Source organism: Crotalus tigris, unplaced genomic scaffold (genome assembly GCF_016545835.1).
Source record: "Crotalus tigris isolate CLP2741 ecotype Arizona unplaced genomic scaffold, ASM1654583v1 scf7180000019936.317499, whole genome shotgun sequence".
Taxonomy (NCBI): domain Eukaryota; kingdom Metazoa; phylum Chordata; class Lepidosauria; order Squamata; family Viperidae; genus Crotalus; species Crotalus tigris.
Window position 1 is genome coordinate 17,482 of NW_024097780.1, and position 14,407 is coordinate 31,888.

At 39.5% G+C, this 14,407-nt stretch overlaps 1 long non-coding RNA gene across 1 annotated transcript; it reads left to right on the forward strand.

The window, feature by feature from the left end:
* Positions 1-324: 324 nt before the first annotated feature.
* Positions 325-11,570, forward strand: LOC120317921. Its single transcript, XR_005559345.1, has 4 exons — positions 325-497; positions 674-799; positions 3,731-3,894; positions 11,295-11,570. It is a non-coding gene; the product is annotated as an uncharacterized LOC120317921 (long non-coding RNA).
* Positions 11,571-14,407: the final 2,837 nt, after the last annotated feature.

Below are 14,407 nucleotides of genomic sequence, written 5' to 3' on the forward strand. Positions count from 1 at the left end.
TGCTATACAATAGTTTTGGATATTCACTTGAGGACATTCCTTTAGGACATTCCTCCAAAATTTGCCTCATACTGGCTGAACCTAGCCCAGGGACGCAGCTGTGGTTAGACCCCTTCATAAATCCCCACACCACAATCCTCACAACTGTTTTGTTTTGCCCATTCTCATTTTCTTCTTTCAACATTTCATTCATAGCTACTTTATCCCATAGGACCCGAAGTGCAGTGAAGTAAAGCAGCAGTGTGCAGAGCAGTCTTGCAGTGTGGCTCCTACAGCTCTTAGTCTACTTAATGCACATCTCTCTTGATGCATCCGTAAAATAAATCGATGTTTTTCAAACTTGGCAACTTCAAGATGGCTAGGCTGACTGGGAAATTCTGGGAGTTGAACTCCACCCATCTTAAAGTTGCCAAGTTTAAAAAACACCGAAACAAATGGAGACAAAAGGGAACCTTAGCAAATACTACAGAATGATATAGCTGTTACCTGCCCTGCTGGTAAGTGGATCTGACTCCTTTGAGGGAATGCAATTCTCATTCTTCAAAGCAAGCATTAAGAGTACTTTGTTTTACAGTGGATTTTATGTGAATCATGCATTATGTGTAATAGCTGACCTTCACTTTTTAATGCTTCCTTTTGTTTGGTCCCTCTCCCTCACCCCATATTGCTGCAGTTCAAACTGTAGTTTCTTTTAGGACAAGGAATACTCTTCTGGACCATTCTCCAGCATCCATTGCTCTCAACTATTGGAATTAGTGGCTAGAAGTTGATGGGATTTCTACTCCATACCAATTGAAAGGTATTCAGTGTTTCTCTTTTTGTTTATTGCAACTTCAGTGCATTTTGTTTTTTGCATGTTTATTTCAAAAGGTAGGTCTCCACTCTAGAATAATTCCATCCACTTATTTACAATAAGTTGTACTAGTTTTTATGTGCCAGTATCTTAATTATAGAAAGCAATGTTAGTAATTATGTAACTGTGAAAATAAATCCAGTTACTTTTCCATTTAATAATGAATACCCATCTCTTAAAACAGTGTTTTGCCATTATATAAGTGAATTGTTTGTCTCTTCAGTCAAGCCTGTCTTGTTTATTGAATTTGACTCTATTTTTTTTTGCCTTAGTTATAAAATATGCTTATGCAATTCAAACCACCAGACTGCTTGAATCCTGTTTAAACTTGTGTTTGTGAAGCTCTTGCTGTTGTCATCTAATTTTCACTATGTCCTGCCAAGTATTTCAAATATAGGACATGGGTCTTGTATCCTAACATTACAGAATGCCAATTCTGCCACAAATTTTGGCAGCATTATATTGCTCAAAACATTTTAATGATTCTGTAAAAATAGTTGAATTGACATGTTCTTCTTTCATAACATCCGCACAAATAAACAAATAAACTAGATACTTGCAAGTTTGGGGTGGAATGGAAATACACAAGAGCTATTCATCCCATGTTTTAGGTCATAAAAATGACAATATTCCATTGTGCTTCTGATTTGACCACTTTATTCAGAGGATTAAAAACAAGATGTTCTTTGTAGATATTGACAGAGAAAACAATTTATTTGGGAATCAACATCTTATATATAATCAAGTATTGCTCTAGTGCAGCGATGGCAAACCTTTTAGAGACCGAGTGCCCGAACTGCAACCCAAAACCCGCTTATGCATTGTCGGGTGCCCCATCAGGTGGGCGTGGCTGCAGTGGTAACGGCAGACTGGATGGGACTAAAAAGTTCAATCAATTCCAACTTTGCAAGATCTTTTTTTTCCTGCGAGAAGTTGAAATTGACTGATTGATTGAATCTTTTTTTTTTTTTTGCACATGGCGGCGGAAGCCTAAAGCAAAAAGGTTTTATAAAACCCAGCTGAAGGCCTAGGACTGGGGCGACGGCATGCTTGCCCACAGAGAGGGCTCTGAGTGCCACCTCTGGCACCCATGCCATGGGTTCGCCACGACTGCTCTAGTGAATCTTCTGACCTTGGGATAAGCATGTATATACTTATTTACTTATGGAATGTTTAGATCTCCCTAGCTTGTTATTATTCTGTAAGTAACTCTGGGTGATTTACAGAATACAGCAATAAAAAAATTTTTTAGAACAAATAATTGTTTTATCAATAAAAATCCAGAAAAAACCCAATGACATCTCAAAAGACCAAAATATCACACAAGAGGTCCATCACCAATTCTGATTCAAGCCTTAGGTGTTGAGGCAGAGTGGAATTTGGGAGGGATTTTTGCTGCTGGAAATCAGAGATGAAAAGCTACATATGTAAACAGAACATTCCTTGTGTAAATTTCTATTTCCATTTGGAAATATCACCATCATTATCATTTCCAGTTGTGGACTATGTCAAAAAATTATCTATTGGAAAGAGATATTCCATTTTACCACTATTGTGGCTTTGGGTCTGATCTAGTAAGGTATTTTGATAATAAGTAGGTAAACTCTTAGACTGATAAAACTGCCCCATCTCAATGAATATGAACCCCCAATTCTTTACAAATTTGTTATGCTTGTAGGAAGTCAGCACCACCACCCCTCCTAGAGCAGGGCTTTTCAACCGGTGGTACGCGTACCACTTGTGGTACATTAATGAGTGCCCAAAAACTGGCCCTGCCCCCGCTCCACCCCCTGCCCTGCCCCCACCCCGCTTGCCCGCAGGGCCACGCACCGCCTCCAGGGCCTGCCGCAGATTGCCCAGGCAGCCCAGCAGTGCCATGGCGGCCATGCCCTCTCCCTGTGCCCTGCAGCATCAACTGCGCGATGGGGTGTGAGGGCAGAGCCTTGTCTACGCTGCCTGACTGCATGTCCTTGGCTGTGCTGCTCCGTGTGAACCACACTTGGGGGCGACTCTCCTCCTGGGCGGCTGCTGGTGAGGGGGTCGCGGGGGGAGGCAAGGCTGGGGCAATGGCATGTGTGCCCATAGAGAGGGCTCCAAGTGCCGCCTCTGGCACCAGTGCCATAGGTTTGCCATCACTGGCATATAGTATATATGCACATGAATAGGCTTTGGGTGTACAGAAAAATGACATATGGATGTCCAGTTCTCCACTTATTTACTACATCATTATGAAATTTGTAGTTGTGGTTTTACTAAGTACTGTTTGAAGAACAGTTGAAATTGATGTAACAGGTGTGGTTGGTGTCAGGATGAGAAAAGCTTCAAAGATTTGCTCTACAGGGATTTATAAAAGCTGTAAAGTCCCCTGCTAGATCCTAGGATTCTGTGCATGTCTACCTAGAATTGAGTCCCAATATTTTTTGTGGGCTCAGTTGCCTAACCTAACAGAGTCTTCCCTAATCATACAGCTGATAGATGATTTCTTTTCTTCTTTTGCTAAACCAAAGCAGCAATTGTTAGCTGAGCCACCAAAAATTAACAATTCAAATAAAGCTAGAACATTCACCAAGACACCAATGTCTCAGGGCTATTTATGATGTCTTTCTAATCTTATAATTATCCACAACTGTAACTATATTAGCCTGTTGTAGCAATTAGAACAAGGAACCTGATGGAATTTTACAAACTGGAAAAGAGATTGATGACATTGTTCTCTTCACAGTGAGACAATGCCTAGTGATAGGTCTCTTGCCCAACTGATTTTAAATGTTTTAAAGTCTGTTTTATTTTAAATGTTTTAAAGTCTGTTTGATTTTTAAAAAACCTACAGAGTCTGACAAGCTGCAAAAATGCAACCCTAGCGTCTTTGTTTTCTAGAATACACCTTGGGCCTGTGTAAGGCATAGAAGAATTGGAAAAGAAACAGAGATGGGTAGTTGCCACAACTGCTTTATTTGTGCTTTATCAAAGAAAAAAAGACAACAGTAAATTGGGTTCTTAGAAGGCCCAAGATGTAGCAGGGAGAACTAATTGATCTTCAGGTAAATGGATATTTTGTAATAAAGTCATATTAGATTTAATCTGTAGTTAACAAGATATTGTCCAATCTGAATTGTTGGAAATTTAAGATAAATTGTGCTTGAGACAAGCAAATCTTCTGGGGCTTAATGGACAAAGATCTGTGAAACAAAACAGAAATGGTTTGTGTTGCTTTTTCCCAAATACCTTTTGACTTCTCAGTCTAGCCCAGGGGTAGGCAACCTTGGCTCTTTTATGACTCGTGGACTTCAACTCCCAAAATTCCTGAGCCAGCCAAGCTGAGGGGAAAGAGAGAGGTTTCCATGCTGAGCCATGCTGGCTCAGGAATTCTGGGAGTTGAAGTCCACGAGTCATAAAAGAGCCAAGGTTGCCTACCCCTGGTCTAGCCTAACATGCTGGGGAATTCTGGGAGTTGAAGTCCACACATCTTAAAAGGTTTCAAAGTTTGAAAAACACTGATTTAAGTCAAAAACATCTCACTGATTATTGCAGTCTAGATGTGCTATTAGATGACAAATGTCACTATAAAAACTATTTTAGCTGTTCTTTATTAGTTCAGTTAATTGTTCTTGAAATTAAACATGCTCTGTGGATTTTTTGTGACTTTTATGGGTGACTTTCTCTCATAGCAATCCTGACAAATCGTTGTTTCCTCCTTAACCCAAATCATTGCTTCATTGCTTGGATGATAAGAATTATGAAATATCATAATTCCTTTACACTAATCTGTTTGGATTACTTATTTACGTTTCCTAAACTAAAGGCTTAGATTGTAATTCCTTTCTAAGTGGAAATCAGCTCTGCTCCAGCTTTCTACCATGTTTCCATAATATATTTTTCTACCCATCTCTTAATCTTCATTATGAATTTTAATTTATTAATTAGAATGTTTGGATTGTGCCGTGTCAGTGGATCTCCAAGTAGGATAAGCATGAATGAAACAGTGAAAAATAATCCACCCATAATAATATAGTAAAGGATTGCACATCAAAATAGGAATAGTTAATACTGAGCTACAGTCAAGGATAGGTAAATAGGTTTTCACAAAGCATCAAAATAAAATAAATGTTGGCATAAATCTGGCCTGTGAGAAGAAAGGGTTCCATAGTCAAGATGCCATACTCAAGAAAACAATCTTGAGTCCCTAATGTATTGGACCCTATGGTGGGACCCAGAGCACAGCCTCTAAATCAGGGGTCTTCAAACTTGGCCCTTTTACGACTTGTGGACTTCAACTCCCAGAATTCCTCAGCCAGCGTGCCTGGTTGAGGAATTCTGGGAGTTGAAATCCACAAGTCATAAAAGGGCCAAGTTTGAAGACCCCTGCTCTAAATGGATCTTCATAGTTGAGCAGTTATAGAGGGATATTTAAGTGTATTTCCACCCACCTATACATTTCCAGACATGCTAGGATAAAATTTCTTAGCTAGTACACTCCCAACACTTTTGTTGATACTGACGTAGGACTTAAAATGTGTCATCGGTAACGTTTTAACACAGTTCAGCAGGTCTTTGTTTTACACTCCTGAGCATAACTGAGAATTTTCGCAGTCTGAAATCATACTAGCAGCACTATTCTTAACTTCTATGTATTCATCATGTCAGTAGCCTAGGCTATTTTGATGATTAATGATTGAGCTAGACTGCGTCACTCTCATGAATTATAAAACCATAGATAAGACTTTTTATTCAAGAGGAAATAAACAGTTATATTACTCTGCCAGCTGTCTCATTTCCAATTTTTCCTGTGCTGTGACACATAATTAACTGTGAGCAGAACCCTGTTTACTGTTTCAAACACAGGGCATGGCTTGTGAAATCTAGCAAAACCAAAAGTCTAAAATGTGTTTCAGAGTCTCCGATGAGAAGGTAATGTGTGCTCAGGCCACCTTTAATGTGACATAATAGAAATACATGGTCTCTTTCTCAGACGATTTTAGCTGTTGCCATAGGCTAAAGAAATTGCTATAAAACTATACAAGTTTAGGAAACATTCCATTCTCTCCCACAAATAGGGTGGATATGACTTGTGGTGCTTTCTAATCCGCTCACAACAAGTAGAATCACTTCCCATATCCATTGCTACTGAAGAATATTAATCTATGCATGGAGGGATATGAAGCAATCTGAAAATGAAGGAAAAATAGGTTCCTGTTTTCCCCTACTTTTTCTGATACAAATTTTCTGAAAAATATGCAACTTCATGAGGTATATTATAGAATCCTCCTTACTGCAACATCTAGAAGGCAATTAGGCTATTAGTGAGGGAAGTTAGCCCAGAGAAGGAAATATTAAAAGGGCAGAAAAATATATTTTTCCTCAAAAGGACTTTTTAAAACCAAACCTGGCCCCAAATCTATCTCTCTGCCCCAAGCAAGAGCTAGCCCCATACAAATGCAGATGTAAAACCATCAGAAAATTGAAGCCAGAGCACTCAAGAAGACAAAGAGAAAATCTGCATGCCCCACCCAAACTCTAGGAGTCATTAGCCCCATCACCTGGGAAGCAGGATATGATAATAGGATTAAACCACAGATATCAAGGCCTAGAAAAACTCAGAAATAGCCTCAAGGTTCATGCCACAGGAACAAGAAACTATTCCAAACAAGGCTAGAGGGGGTATAAAAACCCAACTCCTCTCAATTCCTCTTTCCTCTGCTCTGCTCTTTCTTGAAAGGACCATCTTTCTGCTTCTTCAATAAACTGTAACCATCTTCCCAAAGCAGTCGCCATGTTGCTTATTTATCCCTGGCTTGGATGAAACGGAATGAAGACTTACTTCTGACATTAGGAAAAGAAACGTTTTCTATTTCTGAAGTTAACTAGCCTTAATAAGAGCTTCTAGAGACTTAAAATTAATCGAATAAACTGTGTCTTCTATAGTACTACATAAAGGAAGTCACGTGTTTCTATTCTTTTGTAATCTATTGTACATATTTTAAGTGATCACTAATAATTCAATAAAAAAGCATGATCCAAGAAATACTAACATTTCCATCTGCAAATTCTTTAATAAATAATAAATTAAAAAAGCAACATTCTCCATCTTGCCTGGTCATTGGGAATTTATAAACCAGCACATTTAGAGGCATTTGATCAAGAGTTGATCAAAAGCATCTGGGGAAGCATCATTCAAATTAGTTATAAGTTATTATTCTCAGAACTTTGCCAAAAAGACCTTCAGGCAGAAGGTGTGGTATGACTGACAAAAAAAAATCCCATCTATTGACTTAACTGTTTCCTCCATCTTTAAAACCATTTGCTCTATCAACTGTTACAGATTGTTCTACAGTGGCCATGATATCCTCCCAAATTGGAAAAATTACTGGAGAAAATTATACATACTGGAGCATACCTGGAGGTCTTATGTACATTAATTTTATTGGAGAAAATAGTTTTTTTAACATTTATATTGCATTTTAATTTTTTTAGAATGAATGTTTCATTTATTTATTTATTTATTTATGAGACTTATATACCGCTTTAAGTGCAAGCACTCTCTAAGCGGTGTACACCAGTAAGCAATGTATATATATATATATATTATATTGCCACCAACAATCCGGGTCTTCATTTTACCTACCTCGGAAGGATGGAAGGCTGAGTCAACCTTGAGCCGGTGAGATTTGAACTGCTGACCTGCTGAACACAGTCAGCTAAAGTGGCCTGCAGTACTGCACCCTAACTGCTATGCCACCACATGAGATCTCTGAACTACTTCTTCACCAAAACCTGTTTCAGTAAATAATAGAAATCCAGGTTTTAGACTAGAAAATAGATTTTTTTTTTAAAAATGGAATAAGTAAATAACAAGCCACTTCTATATTATTGTCAAGAAAGCAATCTAGCTATAATCATGAAGTCACCAGCTCAACTTGAGAAAAGCTTTATCTTTTAAATTGCCCAAATCACACCACTCTATATTAATAGGAACCTCTTTCCCAAAGAAATTGAAGCTTCTTTGAAAATGTTGCTGACTACTTATGTAACGTAATAATGTCACTGCTGTGTTGTCAGCTAGTATGAAATGTAGCCTTGGCTGAAAATAATTTCCCAGGAACGACTACTCCAAAGTCACTCAATGAGCTCCTTCTGCAGTGGTGATATTCCCCCAGATGTGTTCCATAGTTTTGTGATGATTTGGCCAAATGTCTTTTAATTATTTTATTCATGTCTATAAGATAAAGTATTTTTCAAGTCAATCTCAGCCCGTTTGGTTGTTTTTTTACTCTCCAATTTAGTATGTAGCCTTTGGATTTCTTAGCAAGTTCCTAAACAAATACCAACCAGGCTTGGAACTGTTTTTGTTTTCAACGGGTTGTCTAGCAGTCTGTTACTGTTACAGATTTATAAATATACACAAGATTTTTCTCTTTTACCTGATTCCCCCCCCCCCCGAGATAAAAGGCATCTCTCTTTCAAGAAATGGTCAAGATTTGAAGGATCATTCACAAGAAAGATACATCTCGGTGTGGAGAAGATGGATAAATTATGTACAGAATAAATATGGGATTAGAAAGTATCATTTAGTTTTTGAATAACTCATAGTTTAATGTGGGAATTGTTTATATTGTTGTTTTTCTTTGAAATTTTCTTGTATTTGAGTTAAAGTATTTTAGGGATTTGGTTATTGGTATAGTTGAATAAGCTTAGTTAGAGTTTGTTTGCTTATTTGCAACCCTGTAATCAGCTCTGGGAAGTGAGGGGGGGGGGTTAGGATTAGGGTGGGGGGGAGGGAGGGATATTGTATTGTAATAATTTGTATAAAACTTTTCAATAAAAATAAATAAATAAATAAACATGAAGAGGAAAAAAAAGATAGGTAAGTGAAAAAATGAATGATTTAAATTAAATATATAAACATCTACAGTATACGGAAATCCATAAGCACCTTGGAGGACTAGTTTGGTGTAGCATTAAAGACAGGCTAGAAACCAAGAGACCATAAGTTCTAATCTCACTTTAGGCATAAATCCACCTGATGAGCTTGAGCTGCTTACTTTCTTTCAGTCCCAAGAACTATTAGGCCTCTCTGTGGGCATGCACGCTGTCACCCAAGCCCTGCCTCCCTCCATTGCCCCCTCCTCACCAGCAGCCCCCCCAAGGAGAGTTGCCCCAGGGTGTGGCCTGCGCGGAGCAGCACAGCCAAGGACATGGCAGCAGGGCAGCGGGGACAAGACTCCGCCCTCACGCCCCATCGCATGCAGATGTTGCTGCCGGGTGCGGGTGGAGGGTGTGGCTGCCATGGTGCTGCTGGGCCCCCTGGGCAATCTGCTGCATTGGGCCGTGGAGGTGGTGGGTGGCCCTGTGGGCGGGTGGGGTGGGTAGTGCGGGCGGAGCGGTTTTTGGGCACTCGGTCTCTAAAAGGTTCACCATCACTGTACTAGGCCATGGCAAACCACTTTTCAAATCTTGTAGTAGCCAGAGTTAAGACTGATTTGAAGGCATACATACACACCCACACATATACACAAACAGATAAAGACCCAGAGACAGAGAACAAGCATTTAATGTTGTAACCTTTTTTCATTTGTGGAATTTTGTATAAGGAAAGGATCCAGGTATTATCGTGCTCTATTTGTAATCCTGCCAATTTTCCATCTTCTACTATTTTCTTCTACAGAAAATCCATTGGCTGCATCCTAGTGTAGTAGAATAGAACAGAACGGAATGGAGTAGAATAGAATGGAACAGAACAGAACAGAACAGAATAGAATAAAAACATAGGACGGGAAAGGATCTTGGAGATTTTCTAGTCCAACCTCTACCCAAAGCAGGAGACCTTTTACCATCCCGGGCAAATGGTTGTCCAATCTTTTCTTGAAAACCTCTATTCCCCACAGCTCTGGAAGGCAGGCCATTCCATTGATTAATTGTTCTCACTGCCAGGAAATTTCTCCTTAGTTCCAGACTGGACCTCCCTCTGAGAAATTTCCCCGCAATTGTTGAAGGAAAAGTTTCATCATGATTCAGTCCAAGCTGGGAATAAACAACATGGCGACTGCTTTAGAAAGAAGGTTGCAGTTTATTGAAGAGGAGAGCCAGACAGGAAGATGGCTCTGGAAGAAAAGCGAATGACCACATGTAGGGAGTGGGTTTTTATACCCTCTGGACCCTTTTGTTTGGAGTTGTTCCTGTGGCATGAACTTTGACCTAAGTCTGAGTGTGCCTTTCTGGTATTCTGATGGTGGTGGGTTAATCCTATTATGTCTCAAAGGTCAATCCTGCTTCCCTGGGGCTGTGACTGATGACTCTTAGATTTTTGGTGTGTTGATTCTAGGGATCTTTCTTCCTAATCCCAGTTTCCTGATTCCAGTGTTTCTGACAAGATTATGACATCTGCAATTCTGCAGACTTGGTTTCTGTTTGGAACAGAGAGGCTTTGGAGCAGGGTTGGTTTCTGCTTTTAAAATCCTTTAGGGAAATATATTCTGTCTTTTAAATATTTCCGAGAATATTTCTTTCTCTGGGGAGGAGGCTGACTTCCCACACATTGCTTCTTGTCCTGCCTTCAGGTGTTTTGGAGAATAAATCAACCCTTTCTTCTCTGTGACAGTCCTCCAAGTAATGGAAGATGGCTATCATGCCACTGCTAAGTTTTCTCTTCATTAGGCTAAACATACCCTGTTCCCTTAGACTAGTCCCTTGAACTAAAAGACATCCAAAATCCCTTTCAGTTCTATGGTCTACGGTTCTATGAAATTTCTACATTGTCCATATCACCTATGTGACTCTGGGTAGTTTACAAACAACACAACAATATAATATAAAAACATGACTTAAAGCATAGTTAAAGACAGAATTGAAAACAAGATTAAAATTTACGTTAAAAGAACCAAAGCTAAAAGATTCTTGAGGTTAACAAGGCAGTGGGAGTGCTTTATTACAATGATGTTTCAGTTTTAGATATGCTTGATTTTTACTGACCATGCTGGTTGAATATGAATTTTAAATTAATATTTAGAACTTAATTTACTGTTTCAGCTTACCACAGATACTTTATTGCGTTTTTGTTTTTAACCACTGGGAATTGTGTTTAACATAAGGTGGTGTAGAGGGCAAATAAAATAAAAATAAAATAAATAAAAAGCTCACACAAAACATACGTTTCACATAGATGTTGGGGGGCAGAGTGATGATCAAAGCAGTAGCACCCCCTTTGGCAGCCCCAAAGGGGGTGGAGCTTATCATATGTCTGTTGATATTCTGAAGAAAGCTTGAAAGATTCATTTCTGTGGAAAGCACCTGATGGATGTAACAATACGGCTAATTCTTTCCTCACAACGATATCACTGTCATAAAATGCTTTCAGTATAATAAATAATTTTTGTTTTCCTGTTGCAAACTAATGAACCCTCAACTAATTTTTCCACTTTCTTCTTTTGTCCCACTTTCATTCCAGCTTATCCGTGGAAATGCTGTCACCTAGTGGCAAATATCCTTTTAAAAAGAAGTGACGTAGTATTGGGAAAGCTGCTCTAAAATTCAGTAAATGCTGATGAATAAAGGATGTAATTCCATTCTGTCTAAGCTGGAGGATGTTCTTGAAATTTACCCTCTTCCTGATCCCACAATAGTAAATGGAAAGATAATTAAGTTATTGTTGATTCTTTGTTGTTGTTAGTTGTGAAGTTGTGTCCGACCCATCACGACCCCATGGACAACGTTGCTCCAGGCCTTCCTGTCCTCTACCAATCTTCTGGAGTCCATTTAAGCTCACGCCTACTGCTTCAGTGACTCCATCCAGCCACCTTGTTCTCTGTCGCCCCCTTCTTCTATTGCCCTCAATCTTTCCCAGCATTAGGCTCTTCTCCAGTGAGTCCTTCCTTCTCATTAGATGGCCAAAGTATTTGAGTTTCAACTTCAGGATCTGGCCTTCTAAAGAGCAGTCAGGGTTGATCTCTAGGACTGACCAGTTTGATCACCTTGCAGTCCAGGGGACTCGCAGGAGTCTTCTCCAGCACCACAGTTCAAAGGCCTCAATTCTTTGGCGCTCAGCCTTTCTTATGGTCCAACTTTCACAGCCATACATTGCAAATGGGAAAATTATGGCCTTGACTATACGTACTTTTGTTGGCAAGGTGATGTCTCTGCTTTTTAGTATGCTGTCTAGGTTTGCCATAGCTTTCTTCCTTAAATTATCTTTTAATTTCTTGGCTACAGTCCCCATCTGCGGTGATCTTGAAGCCCAGGAAGATAAAAACTGTCACTACCTCCATTTCTTCCCCATCTATTTGCCAGGAATTGAGAGGGATGGATGCCATGAGATGATTATCCCATTGGTTTGTTTGATTTGCATCTTTCCTTCAAAGTAGCTTAATGTGATTCTCACACAAACTCAGTACAGGTAGTCCTCGACTTACGACCACTATTGAACCAAAAATTTCTGTTGCTAAGTGAGACATTTATTAAGTGAGTCTTGCCCAATTTTACGACCTTTCTTGCTACAATTGGTAATTGAATCACCGCAATTGATAAGTTAGTAACACAACTGTTAATGTTCCCCATTTATTTTGCTTGTCAGAAGATCATCAAAGGTGATCATGTGACCATGGGGCAACTGTAACTATCATAAATATGAGTCAGTTGCCGAGCGTCTGAATTTTGATCACGTGATCATGGGGATGCTGCAAAAGTGTGAAAAGTGGTCATAAGTTACTTTTTCAATGCCGTTGTAACTTTGAACGGTCACTAAATGAAATGTTGTAAGTCAAGGACTACCTGCATTTACAATTTATTAAAAGCTATTTACAGAGGAAACTCAAGAGTCTCCTTGTTCACATGCATAGAAGGAAAAGAACAACAAACCAAACCAAAAAATAAACAAGCAAACATAAACACTAGTCCTTAAAGTTCATATTTCATCAATTTCATAAATTCGGATAAATAAATGTTCTTTGATTGACATTCTAGGACAGAAGCTGTTCAGGTGAATATTGAGATGATAGATTTTACTGCTGTTCCATCTTTCTCCTGTAGGTAAGTATAGGAATGATCAAGTAGGTCAGGGCTTTTCAACCTTTTCACCCATTGTACCACTTTTAGGATATGGCAACATCCGAGTACCATCAGTCGCCTAGCAAGGTGTCAAAAACTTGATGACCCAAAAAAAAAAAAGAGGAAAAAAAATGATAAAGTACTTGACTTACAATACTTTGCTTAGTGACTGTTCGAAGTTACAATGGCACTGAAAAAAGTGCCCCCCAAGCCACAGCCGAGTAAGACACCTGCCTGCCCACCCAGTGGCGCTCTTCCTCCTGTCCGAGGTTTTCATTGTTGTGAGCATTTCTGTTGAGGATTGGCAGCGGAGGTGGGGGGGTGTTTGGTTTTTATTCCCCCCGTCTGCTGGGTGGTTGCAGCAGGTTTTGGTCACTTCACATGACCCTGGGACACTGTGACCATCATAAATATGAATCAGTTGCCAAGCATCTGAATGTAAATCACAAGACCCTGGAGATGCTGCAACATTCCAGCTGATCGGCGCTTCTTCTGAGCTCAGCAGAAGCACCAGGATCAGCGCCGAGCTCCAGCTGGATCCTGGCGCTGATCCTGACACTTCCACTGAGCCCTGACAGCCCCGAAGCGCCGATCAGCTGGAAAGCGGCACTGATCCTGGCGCTTCTGCTAAGCCCTGACAGCCCTGCAGCTCCAGCCATCTCTCACTCAGGCTTGTGCGGTGCTGCCAGCAGTTCAGCTCATTCCCCTCTCCCACTACCACTTTTCTAGGATGGTTGCGTACCACCTGCCAGGTGCCAATGTACCACAGGTAGTACCTATACCACTGGTTGAAAAGCCCTGAAGTAGATGGTGATGATTGATGTTGTTGTTGTTGATGATGATAGTAACATTTTTATTTCAGATTATATTTATTACAATATAAGATAGCAGTGAGGTGAGGGTCAATATAGGCGAGCTAATGGTCTCACATCATCATTCAAGCTGTTTTTCTTTGTACGTGCCTGCAATCATGATGCACACACAGACTTGACTGTGCTTGAATCATGCAAACTTCACCCATTTTGACATCCCCTCAAAGATACCGTCGATGGAAGAATGGGATGGAGAAGGAGAAAAAAAATATGCTTAGCTTTTCTGACCATAACATTTCATTACTAGTATTTGAGGATTTTAAGAATTTTTTTTTACACAATTTAACCTCATAAAATGGGAATTCCTCTTTTTTAAAAAACAAAAACCTGAATAAATGTTGAACTGAAAGGAAGCCACGATCCAATCTGAATGGTTAAATACACTAATGTCCACAATGTTAATATTTATAAAGGTTTGCTGAGTGTCTGAAAAAAAAAGTCATACATATTTTATCTTTTCAGTCTTTAAAATATTCATGAAAGGTTTGCCAATATTACTAATTCCAGGTTTGATGGAGGAAGCTGAGATGCTATAATCTGTTTAAGGTCACTGCTGAATTAATGACTGATGAGAAGTTTGAATCAGGGACTTTCTGACTCATATTTTTTGCATTATTTATAAAGATACCCAGTCCCATATCATGGT